This window comes from Panthera tigris, chromosome C2 (assembly GCF_018350195.1).
Source record: "Panthera tigris isolate Pti1 chromosome C2, P.tigris_Pti1_mat1.1, whole genome shotgun sequence".
NCBI lineage: Eukaryota > Metazoa > Chordata > Mammalia > Carnivora > Felidae > Panthera > Panthera tigris.
This window is the reverse complement of record NC_056668.1, coordinates 116344307-116355028: the sequence shown is the minus strand read 5'-3', so window position 1 is coordinate 116355028 and position 10722 is coordinate 116344307.

Genomic DNA, 10722 nt, shown 5'->3' with positions numbered 1-10722 from the left:
TTATTTATTTTTGAGAGAGAGAGAGAGAGAGAGAGAGAGCGCTCAAGTGGGGGGAGGAGTAGAGAGAGAGGGAGACACAGAATCCGAAGCAGGCTCCAGGCTCTGAGCTGTCAGCACAGAGCCCGACGTGGGGCTTGAACTCGTGAACTATGAGATCATGACCTGAGCTGACGTCGGATGCTTAACCAACTGAGCCACCCACGTGCCCCCTCATTTTCTATAATGTAGCAGCATCCTCACACCAAAGCCATGACACCGAGGCTTTTCTTTCCAGGAAGCAACTTTATCTATGCGGACATGGGCTCAAATGTTTTGTACCTGAAAAACTGAGCCCCAAATCCTGGGTGGTGTAGGCTTTTACACACTTTTTACTTCTTTGTCTCCCTTATGTGGGTAATGTATAGACATCTAGTCTGATTGGGTGGTCTCATGTTATAGGGTCATGAGGGATGTCACCTAGCACATAGCCAAGTTGCCTTCCCTTATCTCGAAGTCTTTTCTCAACACATTCCTTAGGGAGGGGACTCTACCACAATAATTTTAATACAAGGAAGTTGTACCCAGTCATCTCCAAAGTTATGCACAATTAAAGCCGCTTTCTCATGAGGCCCAGCCAGCTCTGGTCATTTGTATGTGTGGAATTGCTTTGAAATACTCTAAAGAATTCTACCAATATATAGGTGATAATACTACCCTTATTGTGATTTTGCAATCGCTCAGTACATTGAAAACATGAGTTTAAGACAGTAGACCAGGGACCTGGCCAGGGATCCCAGAGAAACATGGCTCGACTGCAAAGGGCTCAGACTAGTGGGAGGTTTATGTAAGTAAACCGTAGCCAGATTACTGAAAGCTTTGAATGCCACATTTGGATTTTGGACATAAAAATAAAGTTTATGCTGTTGTGTCAGCATTTAATATAAAGTTGTTTGTAACACTGGTTGCATATTCATACTACTGGGAAGATTTTTAACAAAGAAGATGTGACCCAGAAGACATGCCTCTGGATTTTGGTCATATTGGTTTGGAATGAGCCCTGGGCATTGGTATTTTAAAAGCCTCTTCACACTGATGTTTTAAAAAATGTGATTCGTACATTCAGACTGGATTGAAAATCACCCTTACAGGATAAAGTTGATTTCTGTATATTTTACACTGGATTTTCCCCACTTCTGCTCCCCTTCCTCCCACCCTTCTGGATTGAATATTCGTTACGAGTTTTGTGTTCCTATCACTTTATTATCTTAAAAGCCTTTTTAAAAAAGGCTGGTGCATCCCTGATCAGACTTACTCACCCTTGCTTGATGATCCTGGAATCACCAAAGCTTGAAAGGATTTGACTCCGTGTATGGGCCACAGCTTTGCCTATACATTTCCTGTGAAGATGATCAAGATGCAACATACAAATGATCAAAGTGAAGAGATTGCCTGCGTGATCGTAAATCATTCTAGATTTTCTGTAACATTGTTTAGCTCTTTTTAAAAATTTCTTTTAATGTGTATTAATTTTTGAAGGAGAGAGAGATACAGTGTGAGTGGGGGAGGGGCAGAGAGTGAGGGAGACACAGAATCAGAAGTAAGCTCCAGGCTCTGAGCTGTCAGCACAGAGCCTGATGCGGGGCTGGAACTCACAGGAACTTATGAACGGTGAGATCATGACCTGAGCTGAAGTCAGACGCTTAACCAACTGAGCCACCCAGGTTCCCCAAGATTGTTTAGCTCTTAAGTGAGGAATAGCAAATCAGATTTGGGAATCTACTTTCAGTTTCATGGTTGCCCTTATTTAACTATTTGATGAGATAATGTTACTCAGTTTCCTTGGAAATATAGGAATATATGCATTCACGGAATCGATTGAAAATGTATTCAGGGGCTCCTGCGTGGCTCAGTTGGTTAAGCCTCCGACTTAGGCTCAGGTCATGATCTCACCCCTCGTGAGTTCGAGCCCCGCGTCAGGCTCTGTACTGACAGCTCAGCCTGGAGCCTGCTTCGGATTCCGTGTCTCCCTCTCCCTCTCTGCCCCTCCCCCACTCATGCTCTGTCTCTGTCTCTCAAAAAAAAAAAAAATGAATAAATGTTAAAAAAAAAAAAGAAAATGTCTTCAGTCTGTTCATCCAAAATAGTAATTACTAAACTTCTGTGTTGCACATAATGCATATATAAAAACAGTCTATTTCTTGTTTGTTAAGAAAAATAACATCAAATGTCTCCCACCTGTATGTAAAATGTTTTACAGATTACGGAAAGAAAAAAGTGAATACTCAATAGAAATTTGTCTTTCCATGTGTCTGCTGGTATAGCTAAGCAGAGCCGATAATGTGACCTGCTGCTGCCATCTGCAGCGTGGAAGGCTTATTAAAAGCATGTTACCTCTGTGTATATGAAGAGGGAGTGTGGGGCAAGCTGAGGGCAAAATACAAGCCAGCACCACTCCCCCCTCCACCCCCACCCCAGGTGGGATATGGGGGATATTCCTCAGGCACTCCTGGATGCCCAAGAACAAAGGGAAGGAAAGAAAACAAATGGCTAGGGGTCTCCATCAGTTTATAACTATCTTAGTAAATTACCAGAGGAAGGCAGTCTTATCACTAGCCTAATCTCCAGAAACCTATAGACTCCCATTCCCTAGAGCCCCAACATCACCCCTCCCTGGTTTTGTGGGGAACAAAGGCAAGAAGGAAATGGCAGGTACAATTAAGTTTCCTTATAACCTGCAACTCATTGACAAATATTTGAGGCAGGCAGAGTAAACTGTTTCTCCAGGAAGTCTGTGCTGTCTTCATGTTAATACTATGCTAGAGGGAAAAACAACTTTAGCTTGACAATCAGCAAGGCCTCAGGTATCTTAGGAGTCCTCTTTAGCATATCAAGTGTCCCTCTGGAGGCCTCCCTTTTGTCTTTACCTCCCCCAATTCCATAGTAAATAACCAGTCACTCTTCAAAACCCCAGGGCACAGGTTTTCCTACCTACGGGTCCTGTCCCTGTGCTTTAATAAAATCACCATTTTTGCACCAAAGAAGTCTCAAGAATTCTTTCTTGGCCGTCGGCTCCGGACCCCATGAACACATCCCCCATCACCAGAACTTCATATATAACTGGGTTTTGAACACCTTGCTTATTTAAAAGGTAAGAACTATTTAATTTCTCTATTAGTCTATGTATTTTCTACAGCTAGCTTTAAATGCATGTAGAATGTAGTATATTTTAAATTATTAAAAGCATATATGAATATGATCTGCACCAAAACGAATACTGAGATTATATTTGGTTATGCTGAAATTAATTTTGAACAAGCAATTAAATGATAGACTAAAATGGCCCTTATGATTCATTGATACTAGGAAATATTTTCTAAATCATTTATGTTTACCAAAGTTTTATAAAAGTCACTAAAATACAATTTAAACGTTTTTTTCAAATAGTTTTTTTTTTAGGTTTACCCATTACTTACTTAATCTATCATATATATTAGTAATACAGGTATCCACAAAGATGACCCCAGACATGCACTGTCAATGGATGAAAGATTTTAAGTTGTGTATATGTTGCTTTCCTAAACAGAAATAGCACAGTGATGAAAATACTACTTACTGAGATCTTAGGGGGATGAGAAATTTTCTCTCTTAGGTTTCTGAATTCCCTATGTATTTAAAAAATTCTCCTTTTGCCATTTCTTGTCCACTCATATTCTCATCATAAAAGGTAGACAAAAAGTTAACAACACTGTGAAACTTGCAAGTTACTTAACCTTCCTGAGCATTGATTTCCCTATCTGTGCTTTTGGGTTTATAATAATCCTTTTGTTGTTGCATTGCAGTTAAATGAGAATTGTATGTGAGAAGTGTAGCACAATATCTACAACATGCTCATTAATGTTAACTTTTACATTATGAAACAAATCATTTCATCATGTTTAGTTGTGTTCAAAATAACCAAGTTTTCATATTTTATTTTTTTTAATTTTGAAAATTTAATATTAAAAAAATTTTTTTTAGAGGCAGCAGGCGTGAGTTGGGGAGATAGGCAGAGAGACAGAGAGAGAGAAAGAAAGAGAGAGAATCTTAAGCAGGCTCTGTGCTCAGTAGAGCCTGAAATGGGGCTCAATCCCATCACTCTGGGATCATGACCTGAGCTGAAGTTAAGAGTTGGATGCTTGACCAATCGAGCCACCCAGGTGCCCACAAATTTTCATATTTAAAATCTCTTACATTTCTATTGTAATTGATTGTTAAAAACTTGACATTTATAATTAAATGCAAAATTCCAAGAAATGCATTTTCAATTTTTTTTATAATAATATTTGGCAAATAAGATACTGGCTCATTCAACAAAATCTAGTATGATTATCTCCTTTTCTTTAACAAAATTTTAGTTACTTCATTTTTTATCTTTAAAATAGATCATAGATTTCTTAAATTATATAACTTAAATTTGTGATGCCTCATCGAACACCTACACAGTTGGATAAACTACAACACAGGTCACTAGATACAATGCTCACGTGTTTTTATGACAAAAAATGTCGTAGCATAAGAAATAAACGAAATCCATTTGCATTTAGAGAATTTTTATTAAAAAGGCTTTTTCTTTTTGAGATAGTTCCAAACCAAAATGTTGGAAGAAAAAAATAAAAGTTTAAATGAAGGAAAAATTGCTGAACTTGATAACTCAAAATCTCAAAATATTGTCAACAAGTTTCTTTTCCCCATAACTTTAACAATTAAAGAGACTATGTCAGAACTGTTAAAATAAGAGTAAGTTGTGAAGTATTAATATTTTATATTATTTCCTATGTTCACATTTTGATAGCAAACAACAAATCTAAAAGAAATGTATATAAGCCTCAATGAATTACTATTTTAGTGAACTGCTACATATGCTGCTGGGCTAGACTCCGATTCTTCAGATCATCCATCAAAACCCCTCTTTTGTAGGAAAATTTGGGTGACTTGTCTAATGAGTGTTAATTCCTTTCCTCCAGGATATTATGGATAAGGAAGGATATTAAAAAGTGTGTGTGTGTGTGTGTGTGTGTGTGTGTGCGCGCGCATGTGTATTTTTTTCTTCAGTACCTGTTGTTTCACCCAGACTCCGTTTGAGTTCAGTCTGGTTTGTAAATAATTTTCAAAGCCATTAGGGGATGCTTTGGTCCAGTATAGACAAAATGCATGCAGGAGAAGCTATTGTTTGAATCATGATGTAGCACTACTATTGGAGGAACACCTGTGGTGCAGCTGAGGGGAGAAGGGTGGCCTCATTGCTCAGGAAGAGTCTAAATTCATTAGGTGCATCCTGAACTCATGGGGCCTCTTCATTCTTGGTGATAATTACAGTGTTTCTCACTTCTGTGTCTTGTGCTGTGCTCTTGGCTTGGCATTTTTTTTTTCCTTTTTTAAGTAGACTCCACACCCGGTGTGGGGCTCAAACTCACAACCCCGAGATCAAGAGTTACATACATGCTCCTCCCACTGAGCCAGCCAGGCAGTTTGCTCTTGGCTTGGAATGTTCTCCTAGGTGTACACTTATGCTTTTGACCCCACCTGGCCGGGAGGACACACATACACTCATCTCACGATTTGTTATCCTCTCTCTAAAGGCTCTAATCTGTCACGCTAAATGTATTGAATGTCTCCTCTTTTTGTACCTGGACGTATGTTCTTTAACGTTCTTTAACACTGTAGTATTGTATGGGTTATGGTGAGTGTATGGGACTGGGGCTGGACAGAAACAGGGGCTTTTCCTTGAGTTCTTGATATCCCTTACATCTTTTATCCAATCAAGTGCCCAGTTTTGTTAATTCCTCTTAACATATTTAATTCCTCTTCTATACCTTACCTTGCAAGACTCTATATGATCTAGCCCTGACCGCTTTTCTTACTGCAACTCATGCCTCCCTCTCTCTTGTTTATTATACTTCATTTGCACAGGCTTCCTGTGTTTTTCAAGCTTGCCAGCAGGCTCTTGACTTGGAGAGTCGGGTGAGCCTGGAACTCACTTTTCCATCAACTACGAACTCTTTTTTTCCATATATTCTAATGAATTGCTGCTGCCTTTTCCCCTTTCTCTGCTCAAATGCAAAGGAACAGCAGCTCCATTTTTCTCGATTTATTTATTCTCAAGTACTTTTCTTCATGAGAAAAAAAATGATTGTTCATCATGGCAATGGGTAACAATCAAAACCAGTATTAAACTTGTTTAATCAGTGATTGATTACAAAAGTGCACACATGTATGAAAGAAATTCAGTAACATTCCCTGCAATCTACTTTTGAAAAATCAGTAATCAGCTGTAGCTTTACTCCAGTGAACATTTCTGACAGTCAGCCAGTCAGACACCGTCTTACTTTGGTAAGTTAGTTTCTATAGCTAAAGTCAACACTCTAGCTTCTACACTTCTCACTTTTCCAAAAACCCTGTGCAAGCTTTCTCCTTTGCTTATAAACTATGTCTTACAAACTCAGCTCTCCCTTGCCTGAGTAAGCAATAAATACAACTTATTGTTTTAGATATTGAGGGATGGACTCTTGATCAGTATTTATGATCACCTATGATAACGTGATATTTTTTGTTACCTGTTGGTTAATGTCCATCAGTATTAAAATATAAGTTCCAAGAGGACAAGCACCCTGTTGCTTTGTTCACTGCTGGAACATCATACTGACAGAGGTGCCTTGTACATAATACCAATGTCCTAAATTTTTGGTGAATGCATCTTTAGAGTAGGAATTGTTGCCACTTAGCATAATGTCTCCACTGCTTAATATAGTGCCTAGTACATAGAAGGAATTCCAGAAGATACTAGTTAAATAAATTAATGAATAAACTCATGGACAGTACATGTTTTAGAATATTTTTTAGGCATGTCCTTGAAGTGAACCAATGATTATTTAGATCTCTGTGTGTCCATATAGGTCTTTTGTACTCATCTCTCTCTTCAGAAATATACTAGATGAAAAGATGCCCACTTGCCTCTTTGACCTCTTCTTCTGGAAAACTTAAGGGAATTATAAAATCAGTATGTTTGAAACTGAACCCATGCTCTTTATCCCTAAACCAGATCGTCCTCTAATTTTCTATCAGTACATTTACTGATAGGCTGGGAATTCCCTTTCTCCCTCAAATCTTGATTTTCAGTCCAGCATCAAGTAATGGTGATTTTATTCCTTAATGGATCTCGAATCTGCTCACTTCTCTTCCTTTGCATGAGTGCCACATGTCCAAGCTACCATTAACTGCACCTAAGCTACTAATTGGTCAATGAACATCCTTTCCTATACTCTTACCAATCTAAACTTTAATTAGTTAACTCTCTTCTTATGAACTTTTATCAGATGATTTGCTGATGAGACAAAGTCTAGAATCTTTAACATGGCCACAGGCCCTATTCATCCCATCTCATACCATATTCCACCTCACTGTCTGAACTCTAGTCACTGGCCTTCTTTAAGTCACATGAGATTGTCATGTCTTCATCCTCCTCTATCACAGAGCTCAGCCAAACACATTCCTCTTTCTGCTCCACTTATTGTTCATATATTAAATCTACAATTACTCCCTCACAACCTGACCAAGTCAAATACCTCTGCCGAACTTGGCACCTTGTCCATCTCCTATAAACACTTGTAGTTAAAGTCTAACCTTGACGTGTGTCATTATTGGATTAATAAGGATCTCTTGGAACTCTAAGCTCCACCAAAGTGGGGGATACAGTATTTTTGGCATACTGGAGAGAGTCAATAAATATTTATTAACTTAAGGAAAGAATGAATGAATAAATGGGAGGCATTTGAATTTGGTCAAATCTTTCCTAGTACATCTCAGAATAAAAAGGGCTGGAGCCTGTGTTCTGAGAGTATAGTGGGGCCAAGAAGAGTCAGTAAACCAGAAAACTGTGATGTACAGGGGATCTTACTCATTCTAGAGCTATATGCTTTTTACTGAATATTTTACTGAAAAGTGAGAGTCTTGCTCACCTCTCGTGGACTCCTGTTTGGTAGGAAAGAAAAAAGAAAAGTAGATCACAGAAGACATGTAAAGATTAATTTCACCTGTAATAAGGAAGAGGCGAAAGGATGGATCTTAATTTGTTGTAGTGTGCAATTCAGGAGCAAAGTACTACAGGTTTTTGTTTAATATAGCCAACTTTAAATAAGTGCTGTATTCTAAGAAGGAGTGTTATCTTTCGGGAGTGTCCATTAGAAGTAGGTGTTTTACCAGTCAGAGCGGCTAAAATTAACCACTCAGGAAATGTAGGGAACCCTCTTGCACTGTTGGTGGGAATGCAAACTGGTGCAGCCACTCTGGAAAACAGTGTGGAGTTTCCTTAGAAAATTAAAAATAGAACTATCCTATGACCCAGCAATAGCACTACTAGGAATTTATCCAAAGGATACAGCAGTGTTGATTCATAGGGGCACATGTTTATAGCATGTTAAAGCTCAATGTTTATAGCAGCGCTTTCAACAATAGCCAAATTATGGAAAGAGCCTAAATGTCCATCCACTGATGAATTGATAAAGAAGATGTGGTTTATACATACAATGGAATACTACTTGGCAATGAGAAAGAATGAAATCTGGCCATTTGCAGCAATGTGGATGGAACTGGAAGGTATTATGCTAAGTGAAATAAGTCAGTCAGAGAAAGACAGATATCAATGTTTTCACTCATATGTGGAACTTGAGAAACTTAACAGAAGACTTTGGGGGAAGGGAAGGGGAAAAAATAGTTACAAACTGAGGGAGAGAGGCAAACCATAGAGACCCTTAAATACAGAGAACAAACTGAGGGTTGATGGGGGTTGAGGGAGAGGGAAATGGCTGATGGGCATTGAGGAGGGTACTTGTTGGGATGAGCTCTGTGTGTTGTATGTAAGTGATGAATCATGGGAATCTACCCCCAAAACCTAGAGCACACTGTATGCACTATACGTTAGCCAACTTAACAATAAATTATATTTAAAAAAAAGAGCAAAGATAATGCACAGCTACTGGCCCATAAAAAAAAGTGGGTGTTTTAAACTTTTTACTAGTTTTAGGGTTCATTTAAATAATTTTTTAAATCCAAATGTTGATCATATTAAAATGTAGTATTTATAAGTAGTATTTTTCTCCCATTTTTCCCACCATGAGAATCTCAAATGCCGCTGTTGTGACACCAAGTTAGAACGTATTCCACTTTAGAAATCAAAAGTACAAGAAATACAAGAAGAAAATATGAAGCAGGTACACCTTGAGGGAGGAAATTTGGGACATGGAGCAGAACGGGGAGAGGAAAAGATAGAATCCCAGGCAGTCTTCCACATACTGCCTGATATTCCTTTTTTTTACGTCCTTTTGTTCCCCCACCAGGAATTCATAGGAAGCACATGCCTAATATGTGATAAGCCCTCAGAAAATGCTAACAATTTTTCTACACTTTATTAGTTAATAAGCATCTGCTTTAAAAATGCCACTTCCTGGGGCTCCTGGGTGTCTCTGTCAGTTAAGCACCTGACTTCGGTTCAGGTCATGATCTCACAGTTCCTGAGTTCAGACCCCACGTAGAGCTCTGTGCTAACAGCTCAGCCAGGAGCCTGCTTCAGATTCTATGTCTACCCTGCTCTCTCAGCCCCTTCCCTGCTCGCACCCTGTCACTCAAAAAATAAATAATAAAAAAAAATTAAAATGCCACTTCCTTTAGCTGGTTATGAATGACTGACCATAAGTCACACACACGTCAGTTAGAATAGACAAAGGGGAAAAGGAGGAAACACTGAGGTCCCCTTAACTGTCACCGTAGCTCTGCAAAGTGGCAAATGGGAAAGTGAGAAGGTTCAGAAAGACTACAGGACAGATGTGAAGATACATAGCTACCACACAGCAGAGCTAGACTGAAGACAATGTCTATCACACACAGGACTGTCGTTTGCTTCTGTGACTGTACTGTTCCCAACATGCAGGTCACACCCGTTACACTGAAAGAATGGATGGGGCCACTGGGAGAAAGATTGGGTGTGATGTGGAAGCACGGTTCTATTTTTGGTGGTCAATGCTTAAACTATTCTGCCCCACTAATCCATTTTTTATGGTTTTCTGAGGCATGCCAACAGAGAGGGCACTCAAAAAGGTGATTCTTTTCCTTTTCATCTTAATACAACATAGAACACTTACCCCAGAACCTAGCACTTAATTGCTATTTGTGGGCTATCTTGGGAATTTAACTAACACATACAACAGTATTTCTAGATGATAGATTCTTAATCCCAAGTAATTAACTTAGTTACAGATGCTTGGAACATAGTTCCTCTACCAAGGAGAGGACTGCTTGGAGTTGGTCTAAACACCTTTGTCAGTAGTTAAAAATTTGGGTAGTATTTGTATAGTTCTAAAGTATTTGTATAATTTGGGTAGTATTTGTATAATTTCAGATGGCTACATGGTGCTTTGCTTAAAACAAGTTTGTTTCCTCATTTTGAAAAGGGAGGAACTATCATCATTCCTAAAAAAAGATTCTAAAAGCTTCTTGTGTGGGCTTTGGGAAAGAGTGGGTAACTAGACGTAGTTACCTAGAGGACTCCGAAATGTTAAAATAGAAGGCATTAATTAACTGAATTAACTGTGTGCCCTGACTTCTGCATTTGCCTCATGTATTAAGGTTTTATTTATTTATTTTTCTTTGCTTATTTTTAAGTAAGTCCTGGAATTGTGCTTTTTTTTCAGAGCCCTAGATTCCTTTTCTGAC